Below are 14,675 nucleotides of genomic sequence, written 5' to 3' on the forward strand. Positions count from 1 at the left end.
GGAGCGTGTTTTTGAAGTCTTAGAAGTAACGTAAAAAGGAAATGTTTTTTCACAATACTTGACGATCATTCTTTACCCTAGCTTCCGTGGCGCAATGGTTAGCGCGTTCGGTTGTTAACCGAAAGGTTGGTGGTTCGAGACCACCCGGGAGCGTTGTTTTGAAGTCTTAGAAGTAACGTAAAAGGAAATATTTTTCCACAATACTTGACGATCGTTCTTTGCCTAAGCTTCCGTGGCACAATGGTTAGCGCGTTCGGCTGTTAAACGAAAGGTTGTTAGTTCGAGCCCACCCGGGAGCGGTGTCTTGAAGTCTTAGAAGTAACGTTAAAAGGAAATATTTTTCCACAATACTTGACGATCATTCTACGCATAAGCTTCCGTGGCGCAATGATTAGCGCGTTCGGCTGTTAACCGAAAGATTGGTGGTTCGAGCACACCCGGGAGCGTTGTTTTGAAGTCTTAGAAGTAACGTAAAAAGGAAATATTTTTCCTCAATACTTGACGATCATTCTTTACCCTAGCTTCCGTGGCGCAATGGTTAGCGCGTTCGGTTGTTAACCGAAAGGTTGGTGGTTCAAGACCACCCGGGATCGTTGTTTTGAAGTCTTAGAAGTAAAGTAAAAAGGAAACATTTTTCCACAATACTTGACGATCGTTCTTTGCCTAAGCTTCCGTGGCGCAATGGTTAGCGCGTTCGGCTGTTAACTGAAAGGTTGGTGGTTCGAGCCCACCCGGGAGCGTGTTTTTGAAGTCTTAGAAGTAACGTAAAAAGGAAATGTTTTTTCACAATACTTGACGATCATTCTTTACCCTAGCTTCCGTGGCGCAATGGTTAGCGCGTTCGGTTGTTAACCGAAAGGTTGGTGGTTCGAGACCACCCGGGATCGTTGTTTTGAAGTCTTAGAAGTAACGTAAAAAGGAAATATTTTTCCACAATACTTGACGATCATTCTACGCCTAAGCTTCCGTGGCGCAATTGTTAGCGCGTTCGGCTGTTAACCGAAAGGTTGTTAGTTCAAGCCCACCCAGGAGCTTTGTTTTGAAGTCTTAGAAGTAACGTAAAAAGGAAATATTTTCCACAATACTTGACGATCATTCTTTGTCTAAGCTTCCGTGGCGCAAGGGATAGCACATTCGGCTGGTAAGCGAAAGGTTGGTGGTTCGAGCCCACCCGGGAGCGTTGTTTTGAAGTCTTAGAAGTATCGTAAAAAGGAAATATTTTTTAACAATGCTTGACGATCATTCTCCGCCTAAGCTTCCGTGGCGCAATGGTTAGCGCGTTCGGCTGTTAACCGAAAGGTTGGTGGTTCGAGCCCACCCGGGTGCGTGTTTTTGAAGTCTTAGAAGTAACGTAAAAAGGAAATATCTTTCCACAATACTTGACGATCATTCTTTACCCTAGCTTCCGTGGCGCAATGGTTAGCGCGTTCGGTTATTAACCGAAAGGTTGGTGGTTTGAGACCACCCGGGATCGTTGTTTTGAAGTCTTAGAAGTAAAGTAAAAAGGAAACATTTTTCCACAATACTTGACGATCGTTCTTTGCCTAAGCTTCCGTGGCGCAATGGTTAGCGCGTTCGGCTGTTAACCGAAAGGTTGGTGGTTCGAGCCCACCCGGGAGCGTGTTTTTGAAGTCTTAGAAGTAACGTAAAAAGGAAATGTTTTTTCACAATACTTGACGATCATTCTTTGTCTAAGCTTCCGTGGCGCAAGGGATAGCACATTGGGCTGGTAAGCGAAAGGTTGGTGGTGCGAGCCCACCCGGGAGCGTTGTTTTGAAGTCTTAGAAGTATCGTAAAAAGGAAATGTTTTTCCACAATACTTGACGATCGTTCTTTGCCTAAGGTTCCGTGGCGCAATGGTTAGCGCGTTCGGCTGATAACCGAAAGGTTGGTGGTTCGAGAATACCTAGGAGCTTTGTTTTGAAGTCTTAGAAGTAACGTAAAAAGGAAATATTTTTTCACAATGCTTGACGATCATTCTACGCCTAAGCTTCCGTGGCGAATTGGTTAGCGCGTTCGGCTGTTAACCGAAAGCTTGATGGTTCGAGCCCACCCGGGAGCGTTGCTTTGAAGTCTTAGAAGTAACGTAAAAAGGAAACATTTTTTCACAATGCTTGACGATCATTCTACGCCTAAGCTTCCGTGGCGCAAGGGATAGCACATTCGGCTGGTAAGCGAAAGGTTGGTGGTGCGAGCCCACCCGGAAGCGTTGTTTTGAAGTCTTAGAAGTATCGTAAAAAGGAAATGTTTTTCCACAATCCTTGACGATCGTTCTTTGCCTAAGCTTCCGTGGCGCAATGGTTAGCGCGTTCGGCTGATAACCGAAAGGTTGGTGGTTCGAGCCCACCCGGGAGCGTGTTTTTGAAGTCTTAGAAGTAACGTAAAAAGGAAATATTTTTCCTCAATACTTGACGATCATTCTTTACCCTAGCTTCCGTGGCGCAATGGTTAGCGCGTTCGGTTGTTAACCGAAAGGTTGGTGGTTCGAGACCACCCGGGATCGTTGTTTTGAAGTCTTAGAAGTAAAGTAAAAAGGAAACATTTTTCCACAATACTTGACGATCGTTCTTTGCCTAAGCTTCCGTGGCGCAATGGTTAGCGCGTTCGGCTGTTAACTGAAAGGTTGGTGGTTCGAGCCCACCCGGGAGCGTGTTTTTGAAGTCTTAGAAGTAACGTAAAAAGGAAATGTTTTTTCACAATACTTGACGATCATTCTTTACCCTAGCTTCCGTGGCGCAATGGTTAGCGCGTTCGGTTGTTAACCGAAAGGTTGGTGGTTCGAGACCACCCGGGAGCGTTGTTTTGAAGTCTTAGAAGTAACGTAAAAGGAAATATTTTTCCACAATACTTGACGATCGTTCTTTGCCTAAGCTTCCGTGGCACAATGGTTAGCGCGTTCGGCTGTTAAACGAAAGGTTGTTAGTTCGAGCCCACCCGGGAGCGGTGTCTTGAAGTCTTAGAAGTAACGTTAAAAGGAAATATTTTTCCACAATACTTGACGATCATTCTACGCATAAGCTTCCGTGGCGCAATGATTAGCGCGTTCGGCTGTTAACCGAAAGATTGGTGGTTCGAGCACACCCGGGAGCGTTGTTTTGAAGTCTTAGAAGTAACGTAAAAAGGAAATATTTTTCCTCAATACTTGACGATCATTCTTTACCCTAGCTTCCGTGGCGCAATGGTTAGCGCGTTCGGTTGTTAACCGAAAGGTTGGTGGTTCGAGACCACCCGGGATCGTTGTTTTGAAGTCTTAGAAGTAAAGTAAAAAGGAAACATTTTTCCACAATACTTGACGATCGTTCTTTGCCTAAGCTTCCGTGGCGCAATGGTTAGCGCGTTCGGCTGTTAACTGAAAGGTTGGTGGTTCGAGCCCACCCGGGAGCGTGTTTTTGAAGTCTTAGAAGTAACGTAAAAAGGAAATGTTTTTTCACAATACTTGACGATCATTCTTTACCCTAGCTTCCGTGGCGCAATGGTTAGCGCGTTCGGTTGTTAACCGAAAGGTTGGTGGTTCGAGACCACCCGGGATCGTTGTTTTGAAGTCTTAGAAGTAACGTAAAAAGGAAATATTTTTCCACAATACTTGACGATCATTCTACGCCTAAGCTTCCGTGGCGCAATTGTTAGCGCGTTCGGCTGTTAACCGAAAGGTTGTTAGTTCTAGCCCACCCAGGAGCTTTGTTTTGAAGTCTTAGAAGTAACGTAAAAAGGAAATATTTTCCACAATACTTGACGATCATTCTTTGTCTAAGCTTCCGTGGCGCAAGGGATAGCACATTCGGCTGGTAAGCGAAAGGTTGGTGGTTCGAGCCCACCCGGGAGCGTTGTTTTGAAGTCTTAGAAGTATCGTAAAAAGGAAATATTTTTTAACAATGCTTGACGATCATTCTCCGCCTAAGCTTCCGTGGCGCAATGGTTAGCGCGTTCGGCTGTTAACCGAAAGGTTGGTGGTTCGAGCCCACCCGGGTGCGTGTTTTTGAAGTCTTAGAAGTAACGTAAAAAGGAAATATCTTTCCACAATACTTGACGATCATTCTTTACCCTAGCTTCCGTGGCGCAATGGTTAGCGCGTTCGGTTATTAACCGAAAGGTTGGTGGTTTGAGACCACCCGGGATCGTTGTTTTGAAGTCTTAGAAGTAAAGTAAAAAGGAAACATTTTTCCACAATACTTGACGATCGTTCTTTGCCTAAGCTTCCGTGGCGCAATGGTTAGCGCGTTCGGCTGTTAACCGAAAGGTTGGTGGTTCGAGCCCACCCGGGAGCGTGTTTTTGAAGTCTTAGAAGTAACGTAAAAAGGAAATGTTTTTTCACAATACTTGACGATCATTCTTTGTCTAAGCTTCCGTGGCGCAAGGGATAGCACATTGGGCTGGTAAGCGAAAGGTTGGTGGTGCGAGCCCACCCGGGAGCGTTGTTTTGAAGTCTTAGAAGTATCGTAAAAAGGAAATGTTTTTCCACAATACTTGACGATCGTTCTTTGCCTAAGGTTCCGTGGCGCAATGGTTAGCGCGTTCGGCTGATAACCGAAAGGTTGGTGGTTCGAGAATACCTAGGAGCTTTGTTTTGAAGTCTTAGAAGTAACGTAAAAAGGAAATATTTTTTCACAATGCTTGACGATCATTCTACGCCTAAGCTTCCGTGGCGAATTGGTTAGCGCGTTCGGCTGTTAACCGAAAGCTTGATGGTTCGAGCCCACCCGGGAGCGTTGCTTTGAAGTCTTAGAAGTAACGTAAAAAGGAAACATTTTTTCACAATGCTTGACGATCATTCTACGCCTAAGCTTCCGTGGCGCAAGGGATAGCACATTCGGCTGGTAAGCGAAAGGTTGGTGGTGCGAGCCCACCCGGAAGCGTTGTTTTGAAGTCTTAGAAGTATCGTAAAAAGGAAATGTTTTTCCACAATCCTTGACGATCGTTCTTTGCCTAAGCTTCCGTGGCGCAATGGTTAGCGCGTTCGGCTGATAACCGAAAGGTTGGTGGTTCGAGCCCACCCGGGAGCGTGTTTTTGAAGTCTTAGAAGTAACGTAAAAAGGAAATATTTTTCCTCAATACTTGACGATCATTCTTTACCCTAGCTTCCGTGGCGCAATGGTTAGCGCGTTCGGTTGTTAACCGAAAGGTTGGTGGTTCGAGACCACCCGGGATCGTTGTTTTGAAGTCTTAGAAGTAAAGTAAAAAGGAAACATTTTTCCACAATACTTGACGATCGTTCTTTGCCTAAGCTTCCGTGGCGCAATGGTTAGCGCGTTCGGCTGTTAACTGAAAGGTTGGTGGTTCGAGCCCACCCGGGAGCGTGTTTTTGAAGTCTTAGAAGTAACGTAAAAAGGAAATGTTTTTTCACAATACTTGACGATCATTCTTTACCCTAGCTTCCGTGGCGCAATGGTTAGCGCGTTCGGTTGTTAACCGAAAGGTTGGTGGTTCGAGACCACCCGGGAGCGTTGTTTTGAAGTCTTAGAAGTAACGTAAAAGGAAATATTTTTCCACAATACTTGACGATCGTTCTTTGCCTAAGCTTCCGTGGCACAATGGTTAGCGCGTTCGGCTGTTAAACGAAAGGTTGTTAGTTCGAGCCCACCCGGGAGCGGTGTCTTGAAGTCTTAGAAGTAACGTTAAAAGGAAATATTTTTCCACAATACTTGACGATCATTCTACGCATAAGCTTCCGTGGCGCAATGATTAGCGCGTTCGGCTGTTAACCGAAAGATTGGTGGTTCGAGCACACCCGGGAGCGTTGTTTTGAAGTCTTAGAAGTAACGTAAAAAGGAAATATTTTTCCTCAATACTTGACGATCATTCTTTACCCTAGCTTCCGTGGCGCAATGGTTAGCGCGTTCGGTTGTTAACCGAAAGGTTGGTGGTTCGAGACCACCCGGGATCGTTGTTTTGAAGTCTTAGAAGTAAAGTAAAAAGGAAACATTTTTCCACAATACTTGACGATCGTTCTTTGCCTAAGCTTCCGTGGCGCAATGGTTAGCGCGTTCGGCTGTTAACTGAAAGGTTGGTGGTTCGAGCCCACCCGGGAGCGTGTTTTTGAAGTCTTAGAAGTAACGTAAAAAGGAAATGTTTTTTCACAATACTTGACGATCATTCTTTACCCTAGCTTCCGTGGCGCAATGGTTAGCGCGTTCGGTTGTTAACCGAAAGGTTGGTGGTTCGAGACCACCCGGGATCGTTGTTTTGAAGTCTTAGAAGTAACGTAAAAAGGAAATATTTTTCCACAATACTTGACGATCATTCTACGCCTAAGCTTCCGTGGCGCAATTGTTAGCGCGTTCGGCTGTTAACCGAAAGGTTGTTAGTTCAAGCCCACCCAGGAGCTTTGTTTTGAAGTCTTAGAAGTAACGTAAAAAGGAAATATTTTCCACAATACTTGACGATCATTCTTTGTCTAAGCTTCCGTGGCGCAAGGGATAGCACATTCGGCTGGTAAGCGAAAGGTTGGTGGTTCGAGCCCACCCGGGAGCGTTGTTTTGAAGTCTTAGAAGTATCGTAAAAAGGAAATATTTTTTAACAATGCTTGACGATCATTCTCCGCCTAAGCTTCCGTGGCGCAATGGTTAGCGCGTTCGGCTGTTAACCGAAAGGTTGGTGGTTCGAGCCCACCCGGGTGCGTGTTTTTGAAGTCTTAGAAGTAACGTAAAAAGGAAATATCTTTCCACAATACTTGACGATCATTCTTTACCCTAGCTTCCGTGGCGCAATGGTTAGCGCGTTCGGTTATTAACCGAAAGGTTGGTGGTTTGAGACCACCCGGGATCGTTGTTTTGAAGTCTTAGAAGTAAAGTAAAAAGGAAACATTTTTCCACAATACTTGACGATCGTTCTTTGCCTAAGCTTCCGTGGCGCAATGGTTAGCGCGTTCGGCTGTTAACCGAAAGGTTGGTGGTTCGAGCCCACCCGGGAGCGTGTTTTTGAAGTCTTAGAAGTAACGTAAAAAGGAAATGTTTTTTCACAATACTTGACGATCATTCTTTGTCTAAGCTTCCGTGGCGCAAGGGATAGCACATTGGGCTGGTAAGCGAAAGGTTGGTGGTGCGAGCCCACCCGGGAGCGTTGTTTTGAAGTCTTAGAAGTATCGTAAAAAGGAAATGTTTTTCCACAATACTTGACGATCGTTCTTTGCCTAAGCTTCCGTGGCGCAATGGTTAGCGCGTTCGGCTGATAACCGAAAGGTTGGTGGTTCGAGAATACCTAGGAGCTTTGTTTTGAAGTCTTAGAAGTAACGTAAAAAGGAAATATTTTTTCACAATGCTTGACGATCATTCTACGCCTAAGCTTCCGTGGCGAATTGGTTAGCGCGTTCGGCTGTTAACCGAAAGCTTGATGGTTCGAGCCCACCCGGGAGCGTTGCTTTGAAGTCTTAGAAGTAACGTAAAAAGGAAACATTTTTTCACAATGCTTGACGATCATTCTACGCCTAAGCTTCCGTGGCGCAAGGGATAGCACATTCGGCTGGTAAGCGAAAGGTTGGTGGTGCGAGCCCACCCGGAAGCGTTGTTTTGAAGTCTTAGAAGTATCGTAAAAAGGAAATGTTTTTCCACAATCCTTGACGATCGTTCTTTGCCTAAGCTTCCGTGGCGCAATGGTTAGCGCGTTCGGCTGATAACCGAAAGGTTGGTGGTTCGAGCCCACCCGGGAGCGTGTTTTTGAAGTCTTAGAAGTAACGTAAAAAGGAAATATTTTTCCACAATACTTGACGATCATTATACGCCTAAGCTTCCGTGGCGGAATGGGATAGCGCATTTCTTTGTTTAGCGGAAGGTTGGTGGTTCGAGCCCACCCGGGAGCGTTGTTTTGAAGTCTTAGAAGTATCGTAAAAAGGAAATGTTTTTCCACAATACTTGACGATCGTTCTTTGCCTAAGCTTCCGTTGCGCAATGGTTAGCGCGTTCGGCTGTTAACCGAAAGGTTGGTGGTTCGAGCCCACCCGGGAGCGTGTTTTTGAAGTCTTAGAAGTAACGTAAAAAGGAAATATTTTTCCACAATACTTGACGATCATTCTTTACCCTAGCTTCCGTGGCGCAATGGTTAGCCCGTTCGGTTGTTAACCGAAAGGTTGGTGGTTCGAGACCACCCGGGATCGTTGTTTTGAAGTCTTAGAAGTAAAGTAAAAAGGAAACATTTTTCCACAATACTTGACGATCGTTCTTTGCCTAAGCTTCCGTGGCGCAATGGTTAGCGCGTTCGGCTGTTAACCGAAAGGTTGGTGGTTCGAGCCCACCCGGGAGCGTGTTTTTGAAGTCTTAGAAGTAACGTAAAAAGGAAATATTTTTCCACAATACTTGACGATCATTCTTTACCCTAGCTTCCGTGGCGCAATGGTTAGCCCGTTCGGTTGTTAACCGAAAGGTTGGTGGTTCGAGACCACCCGGGATCGTTGTTTTGAAGTCTTAGAAGTAACGTAAAAAGGAAATATTTTTCCACAATACTTTACGATCATTCTACGCCTAAGCTTCCGTGGCGCAATTGTTAGCGCGTTCGGCTGTTAACCGAAAGGTTGTTAGTTCTAGCCCACCCAGGAGCTTTGTTTTGAAGTCTTAGAAGTAACGTAAAAAGGAAATGTTTTTCCACAATACTTGACGATCATTCTTTGTCTAAGCTTCCGTGGCGCAAGGGATAGCACATTGGGCTGGTAAGCGAAAGGTTGGTGGTGCGAGCCAACCCGGGAGCGTTGTTTTGAAGTCTTAGAAGTATCGTAAAAAGGAAATATTTTTTAACAATGCTTGACGATCATTCTCCGCCTAAGCTTCCGTGGCGCAATGGTTAGCGCGTTCGGCTGTTAACCGAAAGGTTGGTGGTTCGAGCCCATCCGGGAGCGTGTTTTTGAAGTCTTAGAAGTAACGTAAAAAGGAAATATATTTCCACAATACTTGACGATCATTATACGCCTAAGCTTCCGTGGCGGAATGGTTAGAGCGTTCGGCTGATAACCGAAAGGTTGGTGGTTCGAGAATACCTAGGAGCTTTGTTTTGAAGTCTTAGAAGTAACGTAAAAAGGAAATATTTTTTCACAATGCTTGACGATCATTCTACGCCTAAACTTCCATGGCGAATTGGTTAGCGCGTTCGGCTGTTAACCGAAAGGTTGATGGTTCGAGCCCACCCGGGAGCGTTGCTTTGAAGTCTTAGAAGTAACGTAAAAAGGAAATATTTTTTCACAATGCTTGACGATCATTCTACGCCTAAGCTTCCGTGGCGCAAGGGATAGCACATTCGGCTGGTAAGCGAAAGGTTGGTGGTGCGAGCCCAACCGGGAGCGTTGTTTTGAAGTCTTAGAAGTATCGTAAAAAGGAAATGTTTTTCCACAATACTTGACGATCGTTCTTTGCCTAAGCTTCCGTGGCGCAATGGTTAGAGCGTTCGGCTGTTAACCGAAAGGTTGGTGGTTCGAGCCCACCCGGGAGCGTGTTTTTGAAGTCTTAGAAGTAACGTAAAAAGGAAATATTTTTCCACAATACTTGACGATCATTCTACGCCTAAGCTTCCGTGTTGCAATTGTTAGCGCGTGCGGCTGTTAACCGAAAGGTTGTTTGTTCTAGCCCACCCAGGAGCTTTGTTTTGAAGTCTTAGAAGTAACGTAAAAAGGAAATATTTTCCACAATACTTGACGATCATTCTTTGTCTAAGCTTCCGTGGCGCAAGGGATAGCACATTCGGCTGGTAAGCGAAAGGTTGGTGGTGCGAGCCCACCCGGAAGCGTTGTTTTGAAGTCTTAGAAGTATCGTAAAAAGGAAATGTTTTTCCACAATCCTTGACGATCGTTCTTTGCCTAAGCTTCCGTGGCGCAATGGTTAGCGCGTTCGGCTGATAACCGAAAGGTTGGTGGTTCGAGCCCACCCGGGAGCGTGTTTTTGAAGTCTTAGAAGTAACGTAAAAAGGAAATATTTTTCCACAATACTTGACGATCATTATACGCCTAAGCTTCCGTGGCGGAATGGGATAGCGCATTTCTTTGTTAAGCGGAAGGTTGGTGGTTCGAGCCCACCCGGGAGCGTTGTTTTGAAGTCTTAGAAGTATCGTAAAAAGGAAATGTTTTTCCACAATACTTGACGATCGTTCTTTGCCTAAGCTTCCGTGGCGCAATGGTTAGCGCGTTCGGCTGTTAACCGAAAGGTTGGTGGTTCGAGCCCACCCGGGAGCGTGTTTTTGAAGTCTTAGAAGTAACGTAAAAAGGAAATATTTTTCCACAATACTTGACGATCATTCTTTACCCTAGCTTCCGTGGCGCAATGGTTAGCCCGTTCGGTTGTTAACCGAAAGGTTGGTGGTTCGAGACCACCCGGGATCGTTGTTTTGAAGTCTTAGAAGTAAAGTAAAAAGGAAACATTTTTCCACAATACTTGACGATCGTTCTTTGCCTAAGCTTCCGTGGCGCAATGGTTAGCGCGTTCGGCTGTTAACCGAAAGGTTGGTGGTTCGAGCCCACCCGGGAGCGTGTTTTTGAAGTCTTAGAAGTAACGTAAAAAGGAAATATTTTTCCACAATACTTGACGATCATTCTTTACCCTAGCTTCCGTGGCGCAATGGTTAGCCCGTTCGGCTGTTAACCGAAAGGTTGTTAGTTCTAGCCCACCCAGGAGCTTTGTTTTGAAGTCTTAGAAGTAACGTAAAAAGGAAATGTTTTTCCACAATACTTGACGATCATTCTTTGTCTAAGCTTCCGTGGCGCAAGGGATAGCACATTGGGCTGGTAAGCGAAAGGTTGGTGGTGCGAGCCAACCCGGGAGCGTTGTTTTGAAGTCTTAGAAGTATCGTAAAAAGGAAATATTTTTTAACAATGCTTGACGATCATTCTCCGCCTAAGCTTCCGTGGCGCAATGGTTAGCGCGTTCGGCTGTTAACCGAAAGGTTGGTGGTTCGAGCCCACCCGGGAGCGTGTTTTTGAAGTCTTAGAAGTAACGTAAAAAGGAAATATATTTCCACAATACTTGACGATCATTATACGCCTAAGCTTCCGTGGCGGAATGGTTAGAGCGTTCGGCTGATAACCGAAAGGTTGGTGGTTCGAGAATACCTAGGAGCTTTGTTTTGAAGTCTTAGAAGTAACGTAAAAAGGAAATATTTTATCACAATGCTTGACGATCATTCTACGCCTAAACTTCCATGGCGAATTGGTTAGCGCGTTCGGCTGTTAACCGAAAGGTTGATGGTTCGAGCCCACCCGGGAGCGTTGCTTTGAAGTCTTAGAAGTAACGTAAAAAGGAAATATTTTTTCACAATGCTTGACGATCATTCTACGCCTAAGCTTCCGTGGCGCAAGGGATAGCACATTCGGCTGGTAAGCGAAAGGTTGGTGGTGCGAGCCCAACCGGGAGCGTTGTTTTGAAGTCTTAGAAGTATCGTAAAAAGGAAATGTTTTTCCACAATACTTGACGATCGTTCTTTGCCTAAGCTTCCGTGGCGCAATGGTTAGAGCGTTCGGCTGTTAACCGAAAGGTTGGTGGTTCGAGCCCACCCGGGAGCGTGTTTTTGAAGTCTTAGAAGTAACGTAAAAAGGAAATATTTTTCCACAATACTTGACGATCATTCTACGCCTAAGCTTCCGTGTTGCAATTGTTAGCGCGTGCGGCTGTTAACCGAAAGGTTGTTTGTTCTAGCCCACCCAGGAGCTTTGTTTTGAAGTCTTAGAAGTAACGTAAAAAGGAAATATTTTTCCACAATACTTGACGATCATTATACGCCTAAGCTTCCGTGGCGGAATGGGATAGCGCATTTCTTTGTTAAGCGGAAGGTTGGTGGTTCGAGCCCACCCGGGAGCGTTGTTTTGAAGTCTTAGAAGTATCGTAAAAAGGAAATGTTTTTCCACAATACTTGACGATCGTTCTTTGCCTAAGCTTCCGTGGCGCAATGGTTAGCGCGTTCGGCTGTTAACCGAAAGGTTGGTGGTTCGAGCCCACCCGGGAGCGTGTTTTTGAAGTCTTAGAAGTAACGTAAAAAGGAAATATTTTTCCACAATACTTGACGATCATTCTTTACCCTAGCTTCCGTGGCGCAATGGTTAGCCCGTTCGGTTGTTAACCGAAAGGTTGGTGGTTCGAGACCACCCGGGATCGTTGTTTTGAAGTCTTAGAAGTAAAGTAAAAAGGAAACATTTTTCCACAATACTTGACGATCGTTCTTTGCCTAAGCTTCCGTGGCGCAATGGTTAGCGCGTTCGGCTGTTAACCGAAAGGTTGGTGGTTCGAGCCCACCCGGGAGCGTGTTTTTGAAGTCTTAGAAGTAACGTAAAAAGGAAATATTTTTCCACAATACTTGACGATCATTCTTTACCCTAGCTTCCGTGGCGCAATGGTTAGCCCGTTCGGCTGTTAACCGAAAGGTTGTTAGTTCTAGCCCACCCAGGAGCTTTGTTTTGAAGTCTTAGAAGTAACGTAAAAAGGAAATGTTTTTCCACAATACTTGACGATCATTCTTTGTCTAAGCTTCCGTGGCGCAAGGGATAGCACATTGGGCTGGTAAGCGAAAGGTTGGTGGTGCGAGCCAACCCGGGACCGTTGTTTTGAAGTCTTAGAAGTATCGTAAAAAGGAAATATTTTTTAACAATGCTTGACGATCATTCTCCGCCTAAGCTTCCGTGGCGCAATGGTTAGCGCGTTCGGCTGTTAACCGAAAGGTTGGTGGTTCGAGCCCACCCGGGAGCGTGTTTTTGAAGTCTTAGAAGTAACGTAAAAAGGAAATATATTTCCACAATACTTGACGATCATTATACGCCTAAGCTTCCGTGGCGGAATGGTTAGAGCGTTCGGCTGATAACCGAAAGGTTGGTGGTTCGAGAATACCTAGGAGCTTTGTTTTGAAGTCTTAGAAGTAACGTAAAAAGGAAATATTTTATCACAATGCTTGACGATCATTCTACGCCTAAACTTCCATGGCGAATTGGTTAGCGCGTTCGGCTGTTAACCGAAAGGTTGATGGTTCGAGCCCACCCGGGAGCGTTGCTTTGAAGTCTTAGAAGTAACGTAAAAAGGAAATATTTTTTCACAATGCTTGACGATCATTCTACGCCTAAGCTTCCGTGGCGCAAGGGATAGCACATTCGGCTGGTAAGCGAAAGGTTGGTGGTGCGAGCCCAACCGGGAGCGTTGTTTTGAAGTCTTAGAAGTATCGTAAAAAGGAAATGTTTTTCCACAATACTTGACGATCGTTCTTTGCCTAAGCTTCCGTGGCGCAATGGTTAGAGCGTTCGGCTGTTAACCGAAAGGTTGGTGGTTCGAGCCCACCCGGGAGCGTGTTTTTGAAGTCTTAGAAGTAACGTAAAAAGGAAATATTTTTCCACAATACTTGACGATCATTCTACGCCTAAGCTTCCGTGTTGCAATTGTTAGCGCGTGCGGCTGTTAACCGAAAGGTTGTTTGTTCTAGCCCACCCAGGAGCTTTGTTTTGAAGTCTTAGAAGTAACGTAAAAAGGAAATATTTTCCACAATACTTGACGATCGTTCTTTGCCTAAGCTTCCGTGGCGCAATGGTTAGCGCGTTCGGCTGTTAACCGAAAGGTTGGTGGTTCGAGCCCACCCGGGAGCGTGTTTTTGAAGTCTTAGAAGTAACGTAAAAAGGAAATATTTTTCCACAATACTTGACGATCATTCTTTACCCTAGCTTCCGTGGCGCAATGGTTAGCCCGTTCGGTTGTTAACCGAAAGGTTGGTGGTTCGAGACCACCCGGGATCGTTGTTTTGAAGTCTTAGAAGTAAAGTAAAAAGGAAACATTTTTCCACAATACTTGACGATCGTTCTTTGCCTAAGCTTCCGTGGCGCAATGGTTAGCGCGTTCGGCTGTTAACCGAAAGGTTGGTGGTTCGAGCCCACCCGGGAGCGTGTTTTTGAAGTCTTAGAAGTAACGTAAAAAGGAAATATTTTTCCACAATACTTGACGATCATTCTTTACCCTAGCTTCCGTGGCGCAATGGTTAGCCCGTTCGGCTGTTAACCGAAAGGTTGTTAGTTCTAGCCCACCCAGGAGCTTTGTTTTGAAGTCTTAGAAGTAACGTAAAAAGGAAATGTTTTTCCACAATACTTGACGATCATTCTTTGTCTAAGCTTCCGTGGCGCAAGGGATAGCACATTGGGCTGGTAAGCGAAAGGTTGGTGGTGCGAGCCAACCCGGGAGCGTTGTTTTGAAGTCTTAGAAGTATCGTAAAAAGGAAATATTTTTTAACAATGCTTGACGATCATTCTCCGCCTAAGCTTCCGTGGCGCAATGGTTAGCGCGTTCGGCTGTTAACCGAAAGGTTGGTGGTTCGAGCCCACCCGGGAGCGTGTTTTTGAAGTCTTAGAAGTAACGTAAAAAGGAAATATATTTCCACAATACTTGACGATCATTATACGCCTAAGCTTCCGTGGCGGAATGGTTAGAGCGTTCGGCTGATAACCGAAAGGTTGGTGGTTCGAGAATACCTAGGAGCTTTGTTTTGAAGTCTTAGAAGTAACGTAAAAAGGAAATATTTTATCACAATGCTTGACGATCATTCTACGCCTAAACTTCCATGGCGAATTGGTTAGCGCGTTCGGCTGTTAACCGAAAGGTTGATGGTTCGAGCCCACCCGGGAGCGTTGCTTTGAAGTCTTAGAAGTAACGTAAAAAGGAAATATTTTTTCACAATGCTTGACGATCATTCTACGCCTAAGCTTCCGTGGCGCAAGGGATAGCACATTCGGCTGGTAAGCGAAAGGT

General features: G+C 45.3%; 10 non-coding genes across 10 annotated transcripts; all 10 read left to right on the forward strand.

The window, feature by feature from the left end:
• Positions 1-1,107: 1,107 nt before the first annotated feature.
• TRNAT-GGU (transfer RNA threonine (anticodon GGU)) lies at positions 1,108-1,180 on the forward strand. The gene has a single exon. It is a non-coding gene; the product is annotated as a tRNA-Thr (tRNA).
• A 221-nt stretch (positions 1,181-1,401) lies between these two features.
• On the forward strand, positions 1,402-1,474 carry TRNAN-AUU (transfer RNA asparagine (anticodon AUU)). Its single transcript has one exon. It is a non-coding gene; the product is annotated as a tRNA-Asn (tRNA).
• An 809-nt stretch (positions 1,475-2,283) lies between these two features.
• TRNAI-GAU (transfer RNA isoleucine (anticodon GAU)) lies at positions 2,284-2,356 on the forward strand. Its single transcript has one exon. It is a non-coding gene; the product is annotated as a tRNA-Ile (tRNA).
• Positions 2,357-3,751: 1,395 nt separating this feature from the next.
• TRNAT-GGU (transfer RNA threonine (anticodon GGU)) lies at positions 3,752-3,824 on the forward strand. Its single transcript has one exon. It is a non-coding gene; the product is annotated as a tRNA-Thr (tRNA).
• A 221-nt stretch (positions 3,825-4,045) lies between these two features.
• Positions 4,046-4,118, forward strand: TRNAN-AUU (transfer RNA asparagine (anticodon AUU)). Its single transcript has one exon. It is a non-coding gene; the product is annotated as a tRNA-Asn (tRNA).
• An 809-nt stretch (positions 4,119-4,927) lies between these two features.
• Positions 4,928-5,000, forward strand: TRNAI-GAU (transfer RNA isoleucine (anticodon GAU)). Its single transcript has one exon. It is a non-coding gene; the product is annotated as a tRNA-Ile (tRNA).
• A 1,395-nt stretch (positions 5,001-6,395) lies between these two features.
• TRNAT-GGU (transfer RNA threonine (anticodon GGU)) lies at positions 6,396-6,468 on the forward strand. The gene has a single exon. It is a non-coding gene; the product is annotated as a tRNA-Thr (tRNA).
• Positions 6,469-6,689: 221 nt separating this feature from the next.
• TRNAN-AUU (transfer RNA asparagine (anticodon AUU)) lies at positions 6,690-6,762 on the forward strand. Its single transcript has one exon. It is a non-coding gene; the product is annotated as a tRNA-Asn (tRNA).
• Positions 6,763-7,571: 809 nt separating this feature from the next.
• Positions 7,572-7,644, forward strand: TRNAI-GAU (transfer RNA isoleucine (anticodon GAU)). The gene has a single exon. It is a non-coding gene; the product is annotated as a tRNA-Ile (tRNA).
• Positions 7,645-9,776: 2,132 nt separating this feature from the next.
• Positions 9,777-9,849, forward strand: TRNAI-GAU (transfer RNA isoleucine (anticodon GAU)). The gene has a single exon. It is a non-coding gene; the product is annotated as a tRNA-Ile (tRNA).
• Positions 9,850-14,675: the final 4,826 nt, after the last annotated feature.

The sequence above is a fragment of the Phalangium opilio genome, unplaced genomic scaffold (assembly GCF_054372755.1).
Source record: "Phalangium opilio isolate 3A_F unplaced genomic scaffold, DU_Popi_V2 ptg000094l_1, whole genome shotgun sequence".
NCBI lineage: Eukaryota > Metazoa > Arthropoda > Arachnida > Opiliones > Phalangiidae > Phalangium > Phalangium opilio.